Consider the following 15,254-nt stretch of genomic DNA (forward strand, 5'->3'; position numbering starts at 1 on the left):
GGCATTTCAAGCTCATTAGTGATCAACATCCGACCCCTAAAAAAAGCAGCAAAAAACGAGATCCAGTAGTTGTTGCCAGTCAAATTAAACTCGTGTTTTCTCCTTACACTCCCCGAGGAGACTAACAAAGGATAACAAGCTCGTTCCAAATCCTTCATGTTAACGACTAGAGTTTTGCCCCGACAAATGCGAGCTTGACAAAAGACGCAGCGACCACTATGATGAAAAATCTGTGCGATAAAGTGATTCAGCAGCTTTTGTTCCTCGGCCTGCTGTCCCTTTGCTCTCAGGGTGTCTGATTGGCGGCTGAGTGGGAAGTCAAAGGTCATGAGAAGTCTGACAAAGGGCCTGGGCCAATACAAAAGTTACTAAGTGTGTCAGATTGGGAGGGGGGTCCTGAAAAAGACCTCCTGCCTGGTCCCCTAACAAAGAACCATCAGCATGTGAACAGCCATGAGTGTCAGCACTCCAGTCCTCCTCTCCTTCCCCCAACGCAGGGCCTCTCTCATGGCATGCCCTCTGTTGCTGTTGGGGGATAAGCGGTAAATTGCTGGCTGGCATAAGGGAGCGTGTGTGTTTTGGGGTAGGGGGTTGCTAAATGCTACGGCCGCTCTGCAACAAAGAACAAATCAAAGTGTGCCTCTTGTTTTCTTTTAAAAATACATAAAAGATTTTGGGGAGGGATCGGGGAGCACAACTTGTATGTGAGTCGGTTAATTTGGCACTGAAGCTGATGGAAGGTTTCCAGTGAAGTTACAAATAAGGCTACTTAGTTGTGCGTCTCACATCCAAAAAAGGGGGAAAAACAGATTGGACTATGCCAGCTATGTTGGTCATTGGTGAGCTTAAAGGGATAGCTAACACAAATTGACATTTTTGTCATGATTTACACACTCTCCACTACTTCCAAACATATATTTGGTAATCAAAACCATTGTTGGTCACCTTTGACTTCCACAAATACTATTAAACAGTATTACAAACCATCAGTTTTAACCATCAAATCCAGTATTTGAATGGTTTGTAATGTGTTTTGACTGAAAAAACACAAAACAGAAAAACTACACGGTGGCTCAGTGGTTAGCACAGTCGCCTCACAGCAAGAAGGTCGCTGGTTTGAGTCCTGGCTGGACCAGTTGGCGTTTCTGTGTGGAGTTTGCATGTTCTCCCCAAGTTGGCGTGGGTTTCCTCTGGGTGCTCTGGTTTCTGAAGACATGTGCTATAGGTGAATTGTATGAACTAAAATGGCAGTAGTCTATGAGCGTGTGTGTCAATGTGAGAGTGTATGGATGTTTCCCAGTACTGGAAGGGCATCCGTTGCGTAAAAAAAAATATGCTAGAATAGTTGGTGGTTCATTCTGCTGTGGCCACCCCTGATAAATAAGAGACTAAGCCGAAGGAAAATTAATGAATATAATATAATATAATATAATATAATATAATATAATATAATATAATATAATATAATATAATATAATATAATATAATATAATATAATATAATATACAGAATATTGAAGAATATTAAGAACCTGTGACCATTGACTTCAATAGTACAAAAAAATAATACTTGTCAATGGTTACATGTTGCACGGCTAACGAAAAATCTCATGGTACAGTAAAGAACAAGTAAAGTGTGAGTAAAATGATGAACATTTTAATTTTGAGTTAACTATACAATTCCCCTTACAAAAAATTACTGCAGGTTTTTTTAAAGAATTCTGCAGTTAAAAAAACTGCGTTATTTAAATACATTGCTGGATTACTGCAATCCAACTGAAGTACTACAATACAACTAACTGCAGTACAACTACTGCAATACAACTGAAGTATTACTACAGTGCAACTGCAGTACAACTACTGCAATAGTACTTAAGTGATACTACTACTATAATGCAGTACCGCAATTGCAATACAACTGAAGTGCTACTACAGTACATCTGCCATACCGATGTTGCAACACAACTGAAGTAATTCTACAATACAACTGCACTACCACTTTTCCTTCTCAGTGGACATGGTTTCCAAATGAGGTTTTGGTACTTCAGTTGTATTGCTGAAGTACTATCACAATATATTGTATTGCACTTTTCAGAAGTATAAGTAACTATAGAAATACATCTACAATACTGCAAGACATAATAAAACTAAAGTGCACTTTAAATACTTATGTACCTAACGGGAATGAATTATTTAACATATCACTATATTGCCCTCTCAGTTTATTTAATGTTACTTCAGTTGTACAGAATTTGATGCTGTTGAACTTTATTGCATTGTAGTTGAACTGTGTTTATACATCATTACATGCAATTTTGCCACAGTTATCGTTGTATATAGGCTACTGCTGTTGTACTGTTCAGTTCACTGCAATTATTTTTTATTATTCATTTTACCAATTAAATTCTTAAAATTCTAATTAGAAAATTACTGGAATCCAAAAAACATCCCTGGAAAAGTACAAAATATTCTTGAAGAATAAACCCCCAAGTGCAGCACAGTACTTACCGTACTATTGGCATATTAGACCACAGCAGCACAAGTGCAGTAAAATGGAGTTTACTTGTTTTTACTCGTTTACTATAACTTATACTGCTGTTGATCTTTATTGTATTGTATTTTAACCGAGTTTATACTTCATTGTATTGCAATTTTGCAATTGTACCTAATTTTACTGCAGTTATACTTCTACAAACAGCAGTTGTACTGCAGTTTTACTTCAGTTTACAGCAGTTATTTTTTAAGGGTGAAACTAATACAATTTCCATTGTATGATCATTAAAAACCAGTACAAATCAAACAAGTTTAGAATATCATGAGTAAATTTAATTTATTTGTGTAAACTATCCCTTGAAGTCACACTCTATTGAGAGCGGCTCTGTGCTGATCGGGGACTGAAAGAATGAATGCCTTGAAGCCATTTAGCCATTTAGAAGCCTCTTAACAAATTTAGTGCTTAAACAATACCATCCCAGCCCCATCAATCTCAGCATCCGTCTTAAACCTGGCGTACAGAATTAACGACCTCACTTAATGACTGATAGCCAGAGCCCGGATGGCCTACTTATTAGCGCCACTGTTCACTTCTAAAGCTATTCAAACAAAAAGACTCAACTTCTTGCTCTATTCTCTTGTGTGCTTCCCCGCTTCTTTAGATACAGTGATGAGTCTCGGGGGTTGTTTGGTTTTTGAGTCGACTGTCAACAAAGCCTTGCAAAGTACAGAAACTGGAGATCATTAGCTGCCTTTCTGGAGCTGTTCTTAATTATCAAGCCCACACTCTGATTTAAGCTAATTGCCCATTAGCTAAACAATTAGCCAACATGCTAACGCTAAAAGGATTCTGAAAACTCCTAAATTCCAATGCAGGCAAATGTGATTTTCAATTCTTTTGACAGAAAAAGTAATGTTTTAATTGATTTACATTCCCTTTTCTGTATGCAAAGGGAAGTATGGTAAAATAATGAATGAGATGATGTTCCAAGGGCTTTAAAGCGCTGAATTGAAATCAGAATCAGAATCAGAAAGAGCTTTATTGCCAGGTATGTTCACACATACGAGGAATTTGTTTTCGTGACAGAGCTTCTACAGTGCAACAGGATAACAGAGACAGGACAAAAAACAGACAATAAATATACTTTTTAAAAATACAAGTAAGTAGTGAATGCAATATACAAATTGACAAGTGTATGTAGGTGTTTATAACTATATACAACGTTATAAGTGCAGCTGTTATGTGCAAATTGGCATGTAAAGTGTGTTGTTAAATAAATGTATATGTGTATAAAAGTGTATAGCAAGTAGTGATGTTGGTTCCACAATTATTATCATCAAGTGTTCATGAGATGGATTGCCTGAGGGAAGAAACTGTTTCTGTGTCGGGCTGTTCTGGTGCGCAGTGCTCTGTAGCGTCGACCAGAAGGTAAAAGTTCAAAGAGGCAGTGTGCTGGGTGTGAGGGGTCCAGAGTGATTGGGGTCCAGAAATGCCTTTTAATGTGTCAAAAGTGATTGTTGTTACTACAGCCAGGACTTCTAGTAAGCTTTATGTGGTCTTTTTTGCATTGTGCACACATATTTAAAAAAATTAAAAAATCACTTATATACACATTGTTAGTGTTAACTAATCTAAATAATATAGAACTACATTATTTGCCTAACATCTAAGATAAAATGTATATTAAATGTAATATTTCTTCATTTGAAAATGCTAGAATGAATAAAACTGAAACTAAATAAATGTAATTTATATATTGTGGGTACAGAATGTATTCAGTATTCATACCCCCTTAAATTGTTCATTAAGTTCATTTTTTTCCCTCATTAATGTACACAATGCACCCCATATTGACAGACAAACACAGAATTGTTGACATTTTTGCAAATTTTTATTAAAACAGAAAAACTGAAATATCACATGGTCCTAAGTATTTACACCCTTTGCTCAGAATTTAGTAGAAGCAGCCTTTTGATCTAATGCAGCCATGAGTCTATTTGGGAAAGATGCAACAAGCTTTTCACACCTGGATATGGGCATCCTTTGCCATTCCTCCTTGCAGATCCTCTCCAGTTCTGTCAGGTTGAATGGTAAACGTTGGTGTACAGCCATTTTTAGGTCTCTCCAGATATGCTCAATTGGGATTAAGTCAGGACTTTGGCTGGGCCATTCAAGAATATTCACAAAGTGGTTGTGAAGCCACTCCTTTGTTATTTTATGGCCCGTTTCCACTGAGTGGTATGGTACGGTATGGTATGGTATGGTTCGGTACACTTTTATGGCCGTTTCCACTGTCAAAAGGTACCTAAAAGCGAACCGTACCGTACCACTTTTTAGTAACCCTTTGCAAAGGGTACCAAGCAGGACTAAAGTGTACCAAAAGGCGGAGCTACACGCGCAGCTGAACGCTATTGGTTTACAGGGAAATGTCACTTGCTCGTGGAGCTAGCCAGCATGAATACAAAGGAACCGCCATGTTTTAAATACACAGCCGAGACATTACAACGTAATAATATATGCATATAATAATAAGCCATGGCTGACATGAAGCCAAACAAACTTTGTGGTTGTCTTGATGTACAGCCACAAAGCCAAGAAGAACAAAATCTCCTGTGTCCTGTTTTAGTTTTACAAAGCCATTATAAAAAAGTGTGAGCAGTTTCGTGTTCTCCAATGAGCTCGTGATCGCTCACCGCACGTCTATATTTGAAATAAGGAACTTCTTGAGCTGACGATAATAGCGTGTGCGTGATTATTGAAGTGCTTACGACATCTGATCCTTTCAGAAAAGGACAAACGTGAGAGTGAATTGCAAAAAACAAAGGAGAAGCCTGACAAAACACAGGAGCAAATTGTTTCAGAAATCTGAAAAAACTGCCATGTTTATCATCACCTTTTGGACTATTATGAACTGGGAATGATGAATTACTTTCTAACAGAAGTTACACATGCTGGTAAAGATACAGATGAGAGGTTTGCACTGACTGTGGGCTATGCTGTGTTGTTTTTTAACCCAAACAAGTACTAAATGTGTGCTGTGTGTTTCTGTAATGGGTAACATATCAGAGATTGTTTGGCTCCGTACGTGTTTATATATGTTGCATTTATTTATTTATTTTATATAACTGCAGACGTTACAGTAGGCTAGTATTTATGAGTGTTTTGTAAGAAGTGTTTCTCGTATGATATGTTAACGACAGGACAGCTTTACTTTGACATTTCCTCGAGCGAGAATTACGTTGACTGAAACTTTCTGTCGTATAACACGCCTATCAAAAAGGTACCATTGGTATCCTTTAGGCAGTGGAAATGCAAGCATGATAAAGGAGACCAGTGGAAACGGGCCATTAGTGCTTAAGGTCATTGTCTTGTTGGAAGGTAAACCTTCAGCCCAGTCTGAGGTCCTAAGCTCTCTGGAGAAGGTTTTCATCCTGGATATCCCTGTACTTGGCCACATTCATCTTTTCTGGAGCTCATCCTCAGTGATCTTTGGGCTCTTCTCATCTGATTGCTCAGTTTGTCCAGTCAGCCAGCTCTAGGAAGGGTTCTGGTCATCCCAAATGTCTTCCATTTAAAAATTATAGAGGCCAGTGTGCTCTTAGGAACCTTATTTGCAGCAAAAGTTATTTTGTAAATTTGGCCAGATCTGTACTTCGCCATAATTCTGTCTCTGAGTTCTTCAGGCAGTTCCTTTGACCTCATGATTGTTATTTGCTCTCACATGCATTGTGAGCTGTAAGGTCTTATATAGACAGGTGTGTGGCTTTTCTAATCAAGTCCAATCAGTACAATCAAACACAGCTGGACTCAAATGAAGGTGTAGAACCATCACAAGGATGATCAGAAGAAATGGACAGCACCTGAGCTAAATGACTGAGTGTCACAGCAAAGGGTCTGAATACTAAGAACCATGTAATATTTCAGTTTTTCTTTTTCACCTGCAAAAATGTCAACAATTCTGTGTTTTTTGTCAATGTGGGGTGCTGTGTGTACATTAGTGAGGAAAAAAAATTACTTAAATGATTTTAGCAAATGGCTGCAATATAACAAAGAGTGAAACATTTAAGGGGGTCTGAATACTTTCTGTACCCACTATATAAATATATTTTAAACTAAATTATCAAAAGAAATTATATAATATAATTATAATTTCTTTCCCATAAATGACTTTATATAGTGTATTTCATCAGTGATACTATAACAAGACTTTAAATAAACACAAAGCTGTTGAATCAAACAGAAAACGTCTGTTCTGGCCTTTGAAAAAGAAAAAATCTGTTGGACTCAGCAGCACCAGACTCTATACAGTATTCAATGACACATATTTTCCTGGATTTCCAAACCTTAAAGCAACAGACACAGATTTCCCTCTAAATCCAGCGAGCGCCTGCACAGATAGATGGAATAATGCCTGAATGTTATGAATGGACAGACATAGCGCTGAGGTCGGCACATATGCGCTCTTAAGCTGACCCGCAGCCAAAAAATGTTTGGATTAGACAGAATGGGGAGACGATCACTTCCTTTAGCTATAAAATTATCCTCTTTACCCTCCATTGGAACCAGAAATATAAACACACTGGCTGTTTTTATAGGTGTATGTGTGTGTCTGGAGTTTTAATTGAACCCATTAGGAAGAGAGATAGAGTTACTTGGCTTAACTCAGAGGGGGTTCTGTCACTCTCAGGGTCTTAACATAAAGAACTGTTATACTGAAAACCATTGTAGGCTTTAAATCAGGAATTTCTGTTTTTATGGTTTGGGTTATTTATTTTTAGCTCATTAAAGGGACAATTTGCAGAATACAGAGAAACTTGTTATTAGCAACATCGGTGGTCATTTAGCTGAACCGCAGCCAGCAATTTATTGATTAGAAACCCAGTTGTGCACACACAACATAGTACAATGAAGTTGGAAATACTTTGCAGTGATATAACAAATATACAGTCAACATTCATGTGCTGAGATTAGGATTTAGATTGTATGTATTTAGATAGTATATATTAATATGTACTGCATGCTTTCCTCTCAATAAAAAGCTCACAGAAAAAAATGGCAAAAGTGAGAAAACAACAGTTAAGAATGCATTCAAACAGTGATAGGCTGGAAGTAACCTTTAGAAGATGGGTACACTGTGGTCATAAAGAGATGTACGTGGTCAGCAACAATACTCAAGTAGGCTGTGGCGTTGACACAATGCTCAATTGGTACTAATGGGCCCAAAGTGTGCCAAGGAAATATCCCATACACCATTACAATACCACCACCAGCCTGAACCGTTGATACAAGGCGGGATGGATCCATGCTTTCATGTTGTTGACGCCAAATTCTGACCCTACCATTCGAATGTGGCAGCAGCAATCAAGACTCATTAGACCAGGCAACCTTTTTTCAAATCTTCTATTGTCCAATTTTGGTGAGCCTGTGTGAATTGTAGCCTCAATTTCCTGTTCTTAGCTGACAGGAGTGGCACCCGGTGTGATCTTTTGCTGCTGTAGCCCATCTGCCTCAAGGTTCTACATGTTGTGTGTTCAGAGATGCTCTTCAGCAGACCTCGGTTGTAATGAGTGGTTATTTAAGTTACGGTTGCTTTTCTATCATCTCGAACCAGTCTGGCTATTCTCCACTGACCTCTGGCATCATCAACAAGGCATTTTCTCTTTTTCAGACCATTCTCTGTAAACCCTAGAGATGGTTGTGCATGAAAATCCCAGTAGATCAGCAGTTTCTGAAATACTCAGACCAGTCCGTCTGGCACCAACAATCAAGCCACATTTAAAGTCACTTAAATCACCTTTCTTCCCCATTCTGATGCTTGGTTTGAACTGCAGCAGATCGTCTTGACCATGCCCAAATGCCTAAATGGATTGAGTTGCTGCCATGTGATTGGCTGATTAAAAATTTGCATTAATGAGCAGTTGGACCTAATAAAGTAGATGGTGGCTTGCTTTTTAAAAGCAGCAATTTTTAAAATATGTAATTCATTTATGACATATTTTATATATGTGACATGCAATAAAAATTTTATGTCATATATGTAATTTTCATATATTTCCATGTGTCAGATTTCTATATGAGTTGCTATGCAAGACTACAGCCATTGTTGTGCATTGTTGTGACATTTCACTACAGTACAGATCTTTTGGCATTATCCTGAACATTGTATCAGTATTTCATAACATATGTTACATATAAGTATTTGTATTACCCATCATAAAAATCCCATGTTTTTTACATTATTAGCAACATTGTCTCAAGTCCTATAAAAATCATTCAACAGGCTTTTTTCATGGACAAACCACAGGAGATCGTGAAAGAGTCTTGCTTTTAAAATTTTGTTACAAGCTGTTCACACACTGCCAATAAAAATGGCCCCTTTAAAGTATATTTTTCCATCATATTTAATGAAAACACCATTTTCTAAAAGACCTATCCGACCCTTTCAGGGCATGCAGAACAATATTTTCTTTCTCTTGTAAATCACATTTAAATCCACAGCGCTGAAGACATTCATCTGATACAAAGTTTAATCTGGGGGTGCAGATCTGCAGGCGAGAGACTTAAACTGCTAACAAAAAAAAAAATCCAAAAATAACATAAAGGGAGTGTGAGGAAGAAACCAGAGAGTATGAAAAAGAGAGTCGAAGAGAGAAAGTGGCTCTGTTTCTTTGTGTAAGGTGATCCTTCGCTCATAAGAGTTTCCACAGAAATCAGGCTGACATTGTGAACACGTGGCGCACTGCCGTCCCAGGCTCCCCCCTCCCCAAAAAAAAGACCCCCACACATCTGCCAAGCCAAGCAGACCGAGCGAAGGGAAGAAAGAAGGAGGGAGGCTTTAAATCTATTGCATACTGAATGAACCCCCATCTGAAATATGTCACCTTTGAGCCCCCACATGCGCCCAAGTCACCGATGCCCCCAGAAGTGTGCATGCCTTTGTGCGCTGCAAGAAAAGAAGTGTGTCGAGAACAACGAACAATAGGTTGTTTTGCTCCCCCATCTCCGCCACTGTCATGTTTTGTGAAGTTGCTCTCACCCAAAAAAATAATAAAAAGCCTTTGAACTAAAAAGACAAGCTATTCCTCCGTGTTGAACAAGAAATATGGAGAACTTTTCATTTGTAAATATGCAGCTCTTTGATCAGCAAAAGAGAGAATTGTTTCTAGATAACCATTTCAGGCTATCCAGTGATGAAAAACAGCCGTGTTGGTGTGTCTGAACTCTATAATAAAACAAAAAAAGCTTTTTTTTTAAATGTGACATCAGATATGCGCAGGTTAGCGGCATGCAGACTGAAGCATGGTATCGTTCGGCTACAAAAACAAGCGATCAGGTGACAAAGCAACAGCTGCCAGACGGACGGGAATCGGCCTACTCTGCTATGTAGACACACTCTTGCTCTGTTGTCGTTGGGACAAAAATCAGAGAACAGAACATGTCTTTGTGGCTTGCAAATGTGAGACTGAATATCAAACATCTGCTTCTCTAAATGTTGGATTTCTGTGTCTTTTGGTTAAGTGCCAGTGTGAGGTCTCTTTTTTCTTGACTTTATTCTATTCTGAGACGTTCAAGAGAAAGTTCACCCATTTACTCACCCTTATCATGTCTCAAACTTGAGTGACTTTCTTCCTCCTGTGTGACGAAATATTTTCTGTATTATTATTTATATTTTATGCAGACTACTTAGTACACTGTAACCCCCGCTGTTGTCATTACTAAAGATGTTAAGTTAATATAACTTGACTACTTAAAATATCAAGTTTTGGCATCAAAACTTAAACAGGTGTGTTTAACTTACTCATTAGGCAGCAAAAAAACCTTTTAATTCATATTTTAAGTTTTCTGAACTTAACATTTTAATTTCTTTAAACGATTCACCATGTCTCTGTTTAAAATGATTGGTTGCGCTTGAAATTCTGCCTTGACAACTAAGCTGATTGGTCGATATATGTTATTTGGCACAAGGTGGTGATTTTGATTGTGATGCTGAATTTTGCTGAAGCGCAGCAGGACAGAGGCACTACCTGAACCCATCAGACGAAAGAGAAAGGTTAAATTAGTAAGTAGATATTTAAATGCTTATATATATTTGGCATTTCTGTGTGGAGTTTGCATGTTCTCCTGGTGTTCGCATGGGTTTCCTTCAGGTGCTCCGGCTTCCCCCACAGTTCAAAGACATGCACTTTAGGTGAATTGGGTAAGCTAAATTGGCCGTAGTGTGAGTGTGTATGTCCTGGTCCTTTAGGTTTGGGGTTGAGAGTTGGGCTAACAACCTACCTTGTAAAAATTAGGTGTTACAAAGCACCAACATGGTGTGGCTAAATATCAACTTCGACATAAACGGCTTTGGGAGTAAGTAATGAAAATAAAAGCTGAAAATTTTGGAAGTTAGCCATTTTAAGCTGTCTGTAATTAAACATCTAAGTTATCTGTACTTAAACATTTAAATGATCTGTAATTAAACATTTACGTTATCTGTACTTAAACATTTAAGGTATCTGTAATTAAACATTTAAGTTAATTTAATGAAGAGACCCCATTAGGTCAACTCAATTAATTAAGTTGTTGATTTCCCATTACTCAAACGAACTGAAAGAATCACATTCCTCAAATCATTTGAGTAGCCTCAACTTATTAGGGTTTACAGTGTATGGTAAGTATGAACTGCACACAAATCACAAGCATGATGAGAGAGAGGATGAAAACAAGGAAACTCTCAGTCAAAGATAAGCATGATCTGATGTTTGGTGTCGAGATTATCAATTATGCAGAATCAGAATATTGCTGACATATCTCTAATGAGCTGATACTCATCCATGAATTAGGATTCCCTGATTATGAAATGCTGACAGCACACTTTTTTCAACCATAATAAAGAAGAGCACGGGATTTCAAACTTGAGTTTGAGGCAATGTGAAACAAAACTTTGAGGCAATTAATACAGAATTTCATCAGACATCCTTAAAAATTTTTTTATCTTTTCAAGAACCACTTCATGTGGAAAATAAAGTATAATATTTCTGAAAGATGTTTCAGTTCTTTTAGCCACCTAATGAAAATCAGTGCAGTTCAGTATTATTTTGAACACTGATTTATTCATATATGTATTAGTGACTGTTTCTACAGGCTGCTACAGGTTAACAATCTAACAGAATGGAATGGAACGTTTAAAGAGATAATGTACTGTGAGTCTGCAACTTGTAAACATATGCAGTATCTGTATATATGCATGTCCAAGCTTCAATACTATACAGAACTTACTTTTGTTTTGATGGTCACAAAAGTAAGGTATCTCCTTTACAGCATGTAATTTTGGACACAATGATTGATTTTTACTCTGAGTGGTGACAATGACTATTCCAGATTCCTATTCTAGATCTAAATAAAAGTGCCATCTAAACAATACAAACCAAAGTCTTAGTACCCTGTTGACTTACATTGTATGAACAGTTTAAATATTGTTTGTAACATTTTTTATGGTATAGTATCCCTTATGACAACTGCTACTATGAAAAAATTCAGTTGGTAACCACAAGTTATACACAATTTTGACACATTAACCAGTTTAACCAATGGTTCTACATTCTACCAAAAATGTTCATTTTCACTTATAGAAAATGTAACAGGGCCTGACTTGTCATCCTCAAAAAAATCATACAAAAACAAGCATAAAATGATACAATTCAATGATAGAATGCATCCTTGATCATTGTCATCTTCTTCTCTGTGAAATTGTCCCCTCCGAGTTCTAAAATGTGTGCAATACATGTTTCAGGTTATGCAAATTTTATTGCAAATGTAACAGGACTCGCAGAAACATAGAGACAACTGTAAATTTAATTGTATTACTGTATATATTTATAGTATTTATTTGTATAATTTACTTATAATTTCATATTTTTAATCAATTAACGTGAATGATAACAACTTAAACTTTGCTATTTCTGAAGTTTTTTTTAAATAACAGTTTTTATCCTAACAAAACTATTAAAGCTGTAGGTTTAATTGGGCTGAGGACAAGGACAATGACAATGACTGGGTTTGTAAATCTGTATAGTGTTTTTTATTAAGAAAACAAAATCAAAGAACCAAATCAATGACATATTCCTTTATACAGAACCACTCACAGAAATCAATCAACAGTCCATTCACAGTATTTATGTCTTTATTTTAGATACAGATAATGTACATTTATGGTAGAATGTCCCATGTAACACCAGGGTGCAATATGGGTCCATTTGGGTACTAATATGGACTATTTAAGTAAAAAAAAATGTACCCTTTGAAAAGGTACAGTACCACCCCAGTGACAGCTACCTTTATTTCAGAGAGTCAATTAATACTGGTTACAGAATGGGGTAATTTCAGGTTAATTGTCATCCTATACAAATTTGCCGCACTTAATATCTGATTTCTTTAAATAAACAGCGATCATCACTGCCTGGGTGAGATACGATATAAAGTGGGTATCAGACCAAACAAGAAGCACTGCATTAAATATTTTTCCATGCCATGTCTTTAAAATATGGAAATGAATTTTACCCCAGTATTTTCAATAGAGTTTCTGCTCTAGCCTGCGGCTGATGACAGTGCCTGCGTTTAAACAGTCTTTCATCTATTTCTATGATATAACAACCAAATGGATGCTTAACTGAATGTATTGTAAATACATTACAACATCGATGCTGTAAAAGGAACCTTATGAACATTAAAATAGTCATATTTAGCTTTCACTGGAAGTTCATCATTGGCTGAAAAACACTTGCTCAAAGTTGCTTCCCAATTCGCATACTATCCATCCTAAATAGTATTTGAAAATATACTTAGTATGTCCCATATCGTAGTATGTTGAAAAGACTATGCCAAAGGTTCGGATGGTTTCCTATTTCTGGAGAAAAAAAATTAAGTGAAGAACCATCCATACTCTAAGCGCTGATATTGCCTACAATCCACTGCACGTTGGATGTGAATTCGATTAGAACTACAAACGCGGATGAAAAGTGTAAATAAACTACAAACATGGCTTACGCGCGAGACCAACCGTCAATTAGAGGGTTCACTAATGTGTGTTTGAATGACTGTTAATAAATATCTAGCCCACTGGAAACTATTTAAATAGCATTTTTTGTGTTATATTTCATCCGCAACAACAATACTGAACTCTTATAAAGACGTGCTTGGACATTAACGTCTGAATATATAATTATCCAAAGACCTGAGGAGATATCTCTGCATGTAAGACTCGTGAGACTAACCTGCTCCTGCTGCTTCTCCAAGGTAGGACATAAACTGATGATGAGTTGAAATGATTGACAAGGGACGTAACTAACATAACGATCTGTGGACGAGAAAGTAGTATGTCCCAGAGCTTGCATACTCTTACACACTCAAACGTATATATTTTCCTTCACAAAAAAGTACATAGGCGTAGGCCTATATAGTGAATAAGTATGCGAATTGGGTCGCGGCAAATTTGTGCATATAGTCCATTGGTAATCAATATGCAAACAAACAAATAAACAAACAAACAAACAAATAAATAAATTAATTAATTAATTAATAAACACTTTTACTGTATAAAAATATAGCATAAAATTTACTGTATGATAATATATATTTCACAGTCCATGGTTTTATTACACTAACCCAAGTTTAACCATGGCATTTGTAGTTGCCTACTAAAGCTGTTGTTATATTAGTAATACTAAAACTTGATTTCAACACTTACAATAATACAACCAATTCCAAAGGGTTGTGTAACATCTGATTGAAAGCTATTCTAAACTATTTAAGAAAGAAGATGGAGTTTGTGGGAGTGCAGATTTTCCCCCATGACTCATGTGGAAGAAATAAATCTTGCAAGTATAAACAGAGAGTGCGTGATCGAGATCAGTAAACTATTTCTAAACAAGCGCACGTGTGCGTACCTAATGTCTCGAGAATGTGCGTAAATCTCCAGGTTCTCTTTAGGCTCAACCTCTAAAATGTAAGACACGCGTTAATAAAGGTTTCATGAAGGGCGCACGCTGAATGATTATGACCCGCCACGAGCCATGAACGCGGAGAAAGACAGAGAAAGAGGAAATAAAGCACGAGAAGGAAAGAAGAAAGAACGATATGGCAAATAAGGAGGAGGGGAGAGGAGTTACCACACAGGCGGCAGATGCTCGCGTGCCTTTACAAACACCCACGGTGCCCTCTCGACCCGCGGCGCCGGAGCATTCCGCCGTGATTCCCTCCTCCCTCCGCGCTCCGCTTCCCCGCCGGTTTCCACGGCCCTTCTGCGAATTGCGACGTCCCACCTGCCATGCTCCATTGTGCGCGTGATCCTTTTTCATTTCAATGACAAAGTTAATTCCCCCCCACGCCTCCTCCCTCTCATCCAGCCCGGGGTGACTTTACGACCACAGCTTGAAAATGCATCTCAAATCCGCCTGTCCACAAAAAAAGCCATCTGATGAGAACATATGACGCCGCCAGATTTCAACACCCGCTCACATTGAAGGCCCATCTACGCTTAATTGGGTCGCTGCTGTAAAACTATTTACTTGATTACAGCTTAACTACAGTAAACTGTTTGGTCACTTTGAGAACAAAAGTAACAGATGACGACCTTAAACACGTGAAGACAAAGAGTCAATCAATATGACTGCGTAATGTGGCTCGTATAAGCTAAATAGAACAGCATATACTGGATTTTCAGAACTACTTTCAGAACTTTCATTTAACTCTAGTATGTAAAGAATCATGTGTGATTTCCA

Source organism: Danio aesculapii, chromosome 14 (genome assembly GCF_903798145.1).
Source record: "Danio aesculapii chromosome 14, fDanAes4.1, whole genome shotgun sequence".
Lineage (NCBI taxonomy): Eukaryota > Metazoa > Chordata > Actinopteri > Cypriniformes > Danionidae > Danio > Danio aesculapii.